Raw genomic sequence first — 11980 nt, forward strand, 5'->3', positions numbered from 1 at the left:
TGGGGGCTTTGATCCCTGGATGCAAAGGCCGACTAAGTCACACGTGATTTTCAGTTGCGCAGGTTGGGCACCCCTCAGCCCTGCGTTTCCCAGGGGTCAGCTGTGTATGTCTGAAGCTCATGAGAGAAACACTGGTTGGAGACAGATTTGTGATCCATCAGGAGATAAACAGTAGTTAAAACCATCTTTCGCTGGTGCACGGGAAGGGCTCTTGCCAAACCCGCTCCCACTGACAAGCTCCCGGGGTCTGTCCTCCAGGCTGACTCCAACCCGTCCCCAAACAGAAGTGATCACAGAGAAAGGCTTGTGCCTGGGAAAACACACACGGTCTTTTCATAAAGCCCGATGTGATCGGACAGCAACCAAGCGACAGCGGCTCAGCAGGTCCCTGCAGCCCGGCTCAGCGTCCACTTTCTCCTGCGCTTGCTGGGGAATGACTGGAGAATGTCGCTGGTTCCCTCGGAGCCTGGGTATTTTTGGGGTGGGACACCCTGGTGGCCGGAATCTGCCCTGGTGCTGTGACCCCCAAATACTGAATTAATCGCGTCACCACCCTCGACATACGCAGTTGCCTCCCACCTGAAATTCCCACCACCGTGCTCATTGGCTGCGTGTCAGCACTGACCTTGAATTCAGTGGACTGTGACCCCTGGAGCAGAGAGAACGCGTGTGCCCTGGACGCGCTGTGTTTGTTTCCTTAAACCAACAGTGCTGGGAAAGGCCGTTAACGAGCAGGCGGCATGCCTCCTCAGGGCCCGCACCTGAGCCCCTTCTGCTTGTCACCCACCGACTCTGCGCTGTGCTAGCACGCGCTCTCCGGGCATCTGGTTGGTGGCCCTCACCCTCCGGTTACACTGTAAACAGCACACACAAGGTTTACAACAGGAACAGAGGAGGAATAAATGGAGGATAGAGGTTTTATTCAAAGCTTCTTGAAAAGGTTTCAAAAACTAAAAATGGGTTTGCTGTTTTTTCCAGGTAGACCAGGGAAAGGGAAGGGGCGGGAGAGAAAGGAAGAGATGAAGGAGGGAGGCAGGAAGAGGGAGGCAGAGGCGGTGTCGGGGAGGCGGTATTAGCAACGAGGAAGGGACCCGAACGCCAGGGGAGGGCTTGGGAATGGCCTCAGTGTGGGGAGTTTGCAAGTGTGTGACTTTTAAAGGACGTGATGGAGATGAATAGTCAGTTTAAACCAGGAAGAGCAATTTTAACCCCACACCCTGAAATCACCTTTCAGGGAAGTAGTGTTTCCTCATATTGGTAAACTAGCCGTAAATCTTATTAGGCCAACTGCTTGTTACTTGTTCTTTTAGTCCTTATTTCACAATATAAGGATACAAATGCTACAGTGTATGTACACATATGTGTGTTTTAATTTGTTTAATGTAGTTGTCAGTTACAACTAAAAGTAGGCCGTTTGAGCTAAAAACCTGAATTATCAACCCCAAATAAGAGAAACCTACCCACCTTTTGGTGCTGTATGTAAGTTAGTCATATGTGGATGCTTCTTTCTTTAATAACTTGAACTAACTCCTTGTGTATCAAATTTGGTAACTGCCAAACTTTGTGTTCCTAAGAGGACCTGGAGCCCTGGCCGACCACACCGGTTCCTGGTCACCACCCCTGACTTCTGGGGTCCGTCTCTGGCAGTCACTCAAACCTTGGTTGACCATTGAAATCACAGGGGAGAACTTATGCCCATGAAATAAGTCAGACAGAGAAAGACAAATGCTGGATCACATCACTGTTGCGTGGGACAAACTCGTACTCATAGACCCAGAGAAGATAGGTGGCTGTGGGTGGGGTGTCGGCCTGCCGTGGGACAGGTGGCTGAAGGGGTCCAAAGGCCCAAACTTCCAGCTGTCAAATAAATGAGTACTGGGGACAGGAGGCGCGGCATGGCGATCACAGTTATAACGCCGTGCTATGAAAGTTGCTAACAGAGCAGACCTCTACAGCTCTCACACAAGAACAAACTTCTGCGACTGTGTGTGTCGATGGAGGGTAACTAGACTCCTGGGGCGGTCATTTCACAATACATACGAATGTCCAGCCTGGTGCCCCTCTACTCTGGAGCCCAACCCCACCGTCCTGGGTTCCGGGTCACGCACTGGAGCGTCTGCTGGTTTTCAGAGTGGTGGTTCGCTGCATTAGAGCGTCCAACCAGTGATTGCTGTTGATAAAAAATAACCAGTAATTGTGGATCCTTGAGCCTCACCCCCGACCTGCAGTGGGAATTTGGAGGGTGGAGCTGAGAAATTTGCTGTTCTAACCAGCCTCCTGGGTGATTCCTGGAAACAGCAGAAATTGCAGACCCCTGCCTGGCAACCTGCCAGGATGAAGCAGAGACAGTGTACGGTAGGCGCCCCGAGAACAGTGGGAGCCCCAGGGCAGTTGCCAGCTCAGCGGCCCTTCCCTCCCAGAGCGGGGCAGGCCCTTGTGTGCTCACACTGAGAAAGCTCTGGGTGTCCAGTGTGTGGATGTGACGCTGTCCCTGTGAAAGGGGATCGAACTCACGAGCCACTGAATTTTCCCCCATCCCTCAGAAATATGGTTGACTGTGTGTCGACTTACAAGTGTGGAACGTGGCCTAAAACGAGGGGAGGCGGGGCTGTCAACCCACTGTCACTCACAGCGCCTGGGTCCTGCTGAGGGCTCCCTGTATCTCATGACCTTGATGGAGATAATCAATTCATTTTCTAAAAAAATAGAAATTTTGATTACTATCATCCAATTGTATACTAAGAGGTAGTTGCTCATTTTCACCAAAGACCCCCAAAACTCAGAAAGTACGACCTACGATTAAATGTGCTTTGTGAAACCCTATGTGTTGAACGTCTGTCTGCCCTGTGGGCCGGGCTGGCTCTGCGTGTTCTGCGTTTGTGTGATGGGCACTTGGCCCTGGACCAGCCTGCCAGGAGCGGGTGAGACCACACAGAGCACTTGTTAAAATTCTCCCCAGTGTGAAACCATGAAGACATTTCCGCCCGAACTTACAGCTCGACGCTGTGGCGACAATGACAGCAGTAGAAGCACTTAGGGTCCCCTAACCTCAGGTGTCCTAATGGCACTGAGTCTGCTTGGGAAAAAGTACACACTTTCTAACTATGTGCTTTCCATGTGAAAAGTGACCATTCTGGACCCTCTCATCCAACCTATCAAAGCCGAAATTAGAATTAGGAGTTGGATTATTGGGGTTTTCTAGTTCATGTTACCTGTACCTGATTAATTCTAGCTATGTTACATAGCTGTGTGCATGTCTATGTATATATGTTTACGTCTAGGTAGTGATGGATGGATGGGTGGATGGATGATGGATTGTTGGGGAGAGAGAGAGAAGATAGATGATAGAGAGATAAAGGTAGAAGATAGATATAGATAGATAGATATAGATGTAGATAGATAAGATAGATAGATAGATCTTGCTAGCTAAATAATCACCTGTATCTACATAGATGATTGTATATAGTCCTGTGCTGGGTATTATATTAGAAGTGACAAGATTATTTAAAGAATTCCATGTGATTGCATGACCAATTGTAGATATAAATTTGACAATTTCTAAGCTTTAAACTTAATTTGTTTTTGTTCATTTATTTCTTGGCTGTTCTTTTATTATGCTTTAGGAAATGTTGACAATTCATGCTGGCTGGCATGCTGGTAAGAGCACTTCCCCACAGACACCAGCAGTGGCTGGAGGACCGGGCCACGCTGCGTCCTGCCTGACCCTCAATGGCTGTTAGTCCAGCCTCGTGTGGTTGGAGGTCCAGTCAGGAGAGAGTGCCCTGGAGGCCCACATGTTACCTAGGTGTAAACTTCCTTAGGTGACGCAGAAGTCTAGATTTCTCCAGCCTCTCACTCATGTCCACCGCTGGGGGAACAGGGATGGAGATGTTGAAATTTAGACCCTCAGGGTGCTGAGGACACAGGGTTCTGACTCTGAGGAGAGGGTCTCAGTAATGCTGGGTGTGCCAGTGTCACTTGGCTGCACACTGGCCTCTCCTACAGCTCAAGGAAGGACCATGCAGGGCTGATGTCACAGGACACGCAGGGACAAGAAGCCGGGAGCCCCAGGAAGCAGCCGGGAGAGGGCATGGCCCTCTACCTCCTGCCTCGTGGCAGATGCCAGATGGTAGCTTCTCAGCCTCAGACCACAAAGCACAGGGCAGAGGGCAGTTTGGGTGGAGAGGCGAGTTAGCGACTGGCACAGAAGCTGTGGACTGTGGCTGCAGGCTGTGTGGCAGTAACAGGGATGGTGGGCCACCCCCGCTTGGTTCCTGCCCCATCCCTCAGTAGCTGTGTGGCCTTGGTTACTGATGCTCAGTGACAGTGGTTCGCCCTAGTGTGGGAACATGCTAACGTCTTGAAGGTGTTGTGAGAAGTAAACTGAATGATGAGGGGACCCGTCTGGGGTACAGGCACAGGTAGTGTGCCCGATGGCAGCTGCTAGGGTTTTCAGCTGTGTGCTGCTGCAGCTAAAATATGCACGCTGGAACCGTGCTTTCGTTACGTGAAAACTTCAGTCTGGGTTGCAGCTCAGTCGTTTCCGACTATGTGTGTCCAGGCTGGGAGGGGCTTGCACATACAGTAATGAAACTGGAAATTAATATGCACATTTCAAGCAACAGGACCCTGAGCAAAGAACTACTCTCGCTCATTAACTCATCAGTTTCCCATTGTGTCCCCTGTCTCTGCCACTCAGCAGAAGGCAGAGTCCACTGAACAATTACGGTGAAGTTGTAGAAAGGCCAGAAAGGCCAGGGTTGGCAGGGGCGGGCTGGGTGGCCAACCTGGGGAGGCCTCGGGGTGTTTCCCAGGAGGAGAGACTGGAAACCTGAGAAGACCAGCCAGGCCCATTTGCAGAGCAGGGAGGTGCTCCGCACACCTCACAGAATTCCAGGTAACCTACAGGCCAGAGTTTCCGCTCCCTTTGTGACAGTGGGAGAGCTGGCATTCAAGGACTGTCCCTATACAGACCTTTAGGTCACACACTGAGCATGTGCGGCCCTGCCTCCTGAAAGGACCAGGACGTGTCCTCTGCTTCTTGTCCGGGTCTCGAGAAGTGAGAGGCGTGAGGACAATCAAGTTCAGTGCACGCTGCGGAAAAGGATGTTTGTAGCTCTACAGTGTTATGGCTCCGGCTGTGTCTGGGGGATGAGCGCCTGTCATTCCTCCAGGCCTGCGATTGTCAGCCGAGCACCCGCCACATGGGAGCAGAGATTAGAGTGGGAAAGGAAGTGGGCTGCGTTCTGAATCCAGTTAACGGTAGTCCAGCTCATGCACGAGCAGACACATATGTGTGTGCGTGTGTGTGCGTGTGTGAGATGTCCTTGCGGGATCCTGTGACACACGTGAGCAGCTCTGCGCTCCTATACACAGCGGTTACAGGCCCCGGGCGGTGCTCCAAGGCGGAAGGCTCTCACTCTCCCTCTCGGTCCGTGGTCTTGACTGTAGATCTCTGCTACAGACCAAGAGCCACGGCAGAGCTGTCGTTTCAGTGTGAAAAGACTCTAGACATCCCCAACGTCTTTTCACGATTGCAGTGACTTAATGGTGAAAGATACGTGTTTGTACTTGGTTCTTTTTGTTTGTTTGTTTTTGTTTTTTTGTTTTTTAGCTGAGCCATCCTGCTACATGTTGGCAGTTTAGCAGCAGCTCAGCTCGGGCCGGGCATCAAACCGCTGTTGCTCGGAGCTCAAGCTCTTTTTGAGCGAGCTCTTAACCAACTGAGCCACTCGGCCAGCCCTTCTACTTGGTTCTCACACATGGCATTATTTGTTGTATAACATTGTTGGCCAGGAAACCTAGATCTCTTAGCTCAGCTGCAGACTTGCCTTTCATGAACTCTTATTCTTTGAGCTAAGGAGTCATACTTTATGCTTGACAATTATTTCCTTATAAAACACATGTGATATTTGTCATCAGGCCACCATGTGTCTCTGAATATGACAATAGTGGGTTAAGTGGAAAATATGGGTTCTATTATGATCCATGCACGTGGGCTACTCCTCTGAAATAAGCTGAGTTACCAAATACATTTACTACCAGATAATAATCATAAAATCATAACTTAAAAGTTATCACTTCCAAGCAGGTGTTCTTCAGTCTGTTACTGAGATGGATGGAACCAGTCAGTCATCCAACATCACTTAGCAACGGCTCCTTAGGTCCTAAGCACGTAGGGTAAATATCTTTAATAACTAGGCATCTTATTTCAAAGGTGTGTTTTCAAAAATACATGCTTTATATTGAACCATATGTTGAGGCTAATATTTTTAAAACTTGGTTTGACTTGAAGGTGCCTAGACACGTACAAACTGAATCTTAAAATACTTTCAGATGTGACAGCTTCCACTGTCTGCTTCCACTTCCGACAGCAGGAGTTTCCCATTTGGGATTGTTCTAGAACATGTTAATGAGCTACATGAAACACACAAGATGTTTCTTAGTGGTCATAATATTTTTTGACCCATCTGACTTGATCGAGTTTACCAGGCTGGGCTCAGAATGGCATTTATCTCCAACAAGCAAATTCCTTCACAAAAGACAATGATTTTTCATTGAAAATGCTCTCAGAATTGTGCCATCAGCCCTGATATCAACTCTTCGCGATGAGGTCCAGCTTGGACCAGGGGCCACTTTCGAAGTGGATGGATTCCCAAGCACACTCACTGGGTGTCTCAGCCCTGGTCTTCTGTTCAAACCGTCCGTCTCACAAACTTCTCTTGCTCCATGAGGCATTGCCAGTTAAGCTGTAATGATTCCACTTACAGATCCTGTGAATTCACTCAGCTCTTACTGCCGTTTCCCCCCGGCTCGGAAGACATCATTTAAAACTAAATAATAACACAGTCAGGGATTTTCAGGCACTGTTTTTGTTAATTAAAAAGCCAAGGGTAACAATGACCTGTCCCGTGCCTCAGTGGGTGCAGAGGCTGCTCTGCGAGGGTCCAGACCTGGCGGCCTCCTTCTCAGCAGCTGCTGATCTTCTGTCTTTGCTGAGTCCCGGTGCCATCAGGGCGGATCCGTGGGGCGTAACTGGTCCCAGCACATCCTGCCAACACCTGCCCTCCGTGTGGGTGGTTGTCTGGTGCCCTAAGTTGGCCAGTGAGAAGGAGGGAAACCTGCAGAGAGGTGTCTTCTGAGACAGCTGTGCCTTAGAAGGGGAACAAAGGAGAAAGCCTTGTTGCCTTGTCGCTTGGGTCACGCGGTGTACCACCATGGCGCCCGCACTGTGACCATGGAAACACCGAAGGAGCCCAGTCCTCATGGCACCACTGCTGCCTGCGCCAAACTTGGGGCCTCCAGCTGCCTGGCTGCTTGTTACATGGAGTAAGGAACTACCGCTGAGGCCCCGTGTGTGGGAAACACAGCATTTCTAGGTGAGAGCGTCCTGATGACCGGGGCCAGCGGCAGCCCCGGTGTCGCCACAAGGCATTTGGACCATGTGTCCTGTTCCTGGTTCCAGAACCTCCGGAGGCAGAGCTGGACTCCCGGAAGGTACGGGATTCGGTCTGGAAACACAGTGAAGATTTACATATATATATATTACAGTAAAAGACACATGCCATTAATCCCCTTCAAAATACTCCCCCTCGCTTTGAACACACTTATCCCATCATGCTTGCCACTTTCTGACACAGTCCTGGAAGTTCTCTTTCGTGAATATCTTTAGTTGCACTGTTGTCGCTGCCTCGATGTCCTGAATCATTTTGACTTTGGGAAAGAGCCCGAAGTCGCATGGTGACAGATCTGGTGAATCAAGTGGATGAGGACACACCGTAATGTTTTTATTTGACAGAAATTGCTGTACAGAAGCGATGTGTGACAGGGAGACTGTCCTGATGGAGGATGATTTACGGCACACTTTAAAACACACCTTTTCTCAACTGTAGCTCACACCTGGCTAACTGCACCAAACAAGCTGAAACTTGTCACACACTGTCACTAAGGTTCTATGTGCTGCTTCCCATATTGAAGATCCCTGCCTTTCTGTTGGATGGCACTCGGCAGCAGCATTCACCATATTTTGTGATCACACCTCGTATATAACATAAGTTCCCTGATTATGATAACATGTCTACTAGTATCGGTCAGCGCTCTTAATACTATATCATGATTCTGTATCACACATTTCTGATTACCTTTCTGCCTGTTTTCCATAGTTGCTTTTTATGTCTTGCATTACCATCCGTAAATCCTATATCAGTATCGCTTTACGGATTCCTCTTTATTTTAGAAAATTCCAGGTATGTGTGTCCCCTAAGTATGTCAGGTTACAGTTTTCTTTCAGAATTCACTGAACAAATGTTATACTTATGTCTCTGTGTCTAAGGGGACGTCAGAATATATGGGGTCAGATACAGGATTGACGAGGTGCAGTTAATGTGCTCAAGGAACTCATGTCTCAGGAGGACTCTGACAAGCAGCCAAACAGTGCAGAGAGCGTCTTCGGGAGAAATGCCTGCTGGGAGGGGCGGGGTGGGGGGCTGAAGAGGAAGGGGGTTGTCAGGGACGCTGCATGCAGGGCTTTAAACATAGAAATGGACAAGAGGGTTCCTATGCTCAGCCGCCCCTCACCCCCCGCTCCGCAAGTCCAGAGCTCCCACATGGGTTTTGCTGGAGTGAAGCCTTCACTGGGGTGTCAGCTGGGGCTGTATTTCTGAGAGTGTCACAAATACGTGCAGTCGCTTCCCCTTTTTCTTCAGGCGTTTCATTTGGCTGGTCTGAGGACTTGTTCTAAAAGAGTTTTTATCATATCATGAGGCTTTTGCTGCCTTTTGGCCCAGCCCAGCAGGCCACATCAACGTTGTGTTTGTGGGGGTTTTAATGGAGGACACATCAGGTCTGCTTTCCTTTTTCTCAACTGCAGACTAGTTTTTGGAAGTTATTTGTTCTTATTATCAGGTCCTTTCTATTTTCTAAAATGTTTGGTGGCGCTATGGAAATCTGAAATATCTAAGACTGATTCCAGCTGTATTTGAAGTATGTGAAATCCAGTGGTGCCAGGACTGTCACGTGTACTTACATGGGATTCAGGTGTCTGGGGGCTCATGTAAACGTTTTCACGCAGGGCTTCTACTGCTAAGCAGCCCTCCATCTGTGTACCCACTTCCCACAAGACTTTTAGCATATAACGCCCAGGTGCTGTGCTAGGCACTAATGCTGCAACCGTGAATGTAAAAGCCAAAGCGCCTCTTCTCATGGAGACTACATTCTAATGGTAGCTCCGATGAGCTTGAAAATGAACTAGCTGTCAAATTCTGCTCAATTGTCATCGTCTGAAGAAAGCCTTCTCAGACAATTTCCAGGCTTTTTCTCCCTCATAGCAACGATTTGCTCTTCCCCCCCTCTCTCTGTCTCTCTCTGTCTCTGTCTCTCTCTCAGTCTCTCTCAGTCTCTCTCTTCCGCCCTCCCCATCTACCCTCAATAACCCGTGAGCTACTGGACGGCAAGATCAATATCTTAACTTTGTATTAGAAGATAATACATTCAATCGATGTTTGTGAGTGAGTGAATGTAGATAGTGTTAGGCACCCACTGTGTTTGTCAGACTCGGGGGGTGGTGGCCTGTACCAAATCTCTGTCTCAATGTGTCACGGAAGCCCAGTGTGTATGGAATTCCAGGTGTTGACCAAACTTGAGATTCCATGAGAGCATGGAGTGTGGATGGCAGACATTTAATTAGCGGTCATCAGGAAGACCGCCAGCAGCAGAAGAGCCGTACACTTTCCAGCCTGCACTAGGGAATGCGGGATGGCTGCACAGGTTACAGACGGCCAGCCTGTGATGCTGGGGGTCCAGGACTTGCTGTCCTGACGGCGCTGCACAGTAGTCACCTGTGGTCACAGCATCCGAGTACTCTTTCAGCATCTGTGGTGCGTCCATAAAGGAAGCTGTCTCCCAGAGACGAAACAAAGGCAGGGACAGAGGAGGGGGCAGTTGAGCGGGCTACTTCACTTGTGCCACGTTTAACGTCTGGGGGGCAAGAGACCTGTGGGACTTCAGAGCGACAACCTGCGAGACCCACAGGGCTTCAGCTAACCTAGCGCCACCACACCCAGGTTTGGGAAAGACCGATTCGACCATGAGATAAACGAGAAGTGAACACGCTTTTATTCCCACGTAGCATGCGTAGGGAGGGCTTCCTTAAAAAGCAGAAAGTGTCCTGGAAATGGCATTTGGTGACTTCTATTTATCAAATACCAGAGACTGAAATTTCTTACGTGTTGCCACGTGGAATCTTGCAACAACTCCATCCAGTAGCAGCCTGCTGCCATTTTGCAAGTTGGAGAAGGGGCCTTTGCTGAGCTACGATGTATGTAGGTTCTCACACACCTACGAGGGGCTGCCCGGGTCAAGACACGGCTGCCTCAGTGAGGACGTGGACACAAAGGGAGGCATCTCAGAAGATGAGCCAATGACAAAAGTCAGCTCCGACAGCATGGTGCTGACAGGGGCTATGTGGGAGCACGATTCTGCAGGTGGCTGTCTCCTGTGAAACTGCCAGAAAGTGGGTGTGAGGAAGGAGAGAATGCTCTCGTACCTAAAGGGGGTGTGCAGGAAGGCCTTCCTGTGCTTTCAAGAGTGTGTGCTTCCCTTCAGCTTTACACGCATGCACCGGGGCTGGCACCGTGCACGGAAGCATGTCAGCAAACTAATGTGATTTAATGGGCATGGGGCTGCTTTGCTCCACCCCATTTCTCATCGCATTTAAGGGTTTTCAAAACAAGCATCTGTTGTAATTAACTACAGTTATTATATTGCTATTGTCTAGTTATAGCTACAGAATCCTAATCAGGGTTAATTGTAAGATATTTCAAAGAAACTTGTAATCACAATTTACCGCAATTATATTTTAATAACTTCTATTATCATTAAACTTTATTAGAACTAGACAAATGCTTACAATCGAAGTGCTTCACTTCTCTCATCTGTAACATGAGGGAGTAAAATAATTATGAACTCTGGCTGATGATTATGACATTGGGAGTCTTTATTTTTACTAATTTTAAAATGTTGGAATAGTTTTAGATTTACAGAAAACTTGCTAAAACAGTAAAGAGGTCCCATACACACAACGTCCATTTCCCCTTATCAACATCTCAAATTAACATGGTACATTTGTTACAATTAATGAAGCAGCATTGACACGTGACTCAAAGTCCTTACTATATTCACATTGTCTTGCTTTTTATTGAATGACTTTCTCTGTCCCACGACCCCGTCAGGACACATTCAGAGTCTGGGCTCCTCAGGCTTCACTCTGCTGTCATCGTGTCTCTTACACTGTCCTTATTTTTGACGACCTTCACAGTTTTGAGCAATACCAGCCAGGAATTTGTATACTGTCTCTACTGGAGGTTAGCTGATGTTTTTTTCATGATTACACTAGCATTGTGAGTTTTGGGGAGGAAGACTGGAGATTTTCTGAAATATACATTTCTGCGGCTGTTTCTAATGTGGTGAACCTGGGATGGGGCCTGAGGATTTAAATTTTTCAACATCTCCCCAGGGTTTAATTATTGATTACACCATCTCTTCTGTCTGGGAACAACCAGACATGGCTAAGGGTTCAGATGGGAGGATCTATGCTCAATTCTGGGACAGTCCTAGCTAATATTTCTTACTTGTTTCGATGTTCCCTCCTTTCTTTACTTCTGAAACTAGTTACATGAATCACTGAGTTAAAATATTGTCCGGGTTTCTTAGCTTCCGTGTGTGTGTATGTGTGTGTATGTGGTGTGTGTGTATTTTTCTTTCTCCCCCATCCTGAATTTCTCAGAACAATATTCACATTTACTAATGTCTCTTCACAAGTATGTCGAATTTATTCCGTACAATGAATTTTTAAGATATAGATTTCCGTTTTCATGTTCAAACTTTACTTGGGATATGTTCCACTCTACAAATTTAAAGGGAATTTGTTATTTTGACTTTTTTTTTTCTTAATCAATCTTTTTTTTTTTTTTTTTTTTTTTTT

The sequence above is a fragment of the Hipposideros armiger genome, unplaced genomic scaffold (assembly GCF_001890085.2).
Source record: "Hipposideros armiger isolate ML-2016 unplaced genomic scaffold, ASM189008v1 scaffold_262, whole genome shotgun sequence".
Classification (NCBI taxonomy): domain Eukaryota; kingdom Metazoa; phylum Chordata; class Mammalia; order Chiroptera; family Hipposideridae; genus Hipposideros; species Hipposideros armiger.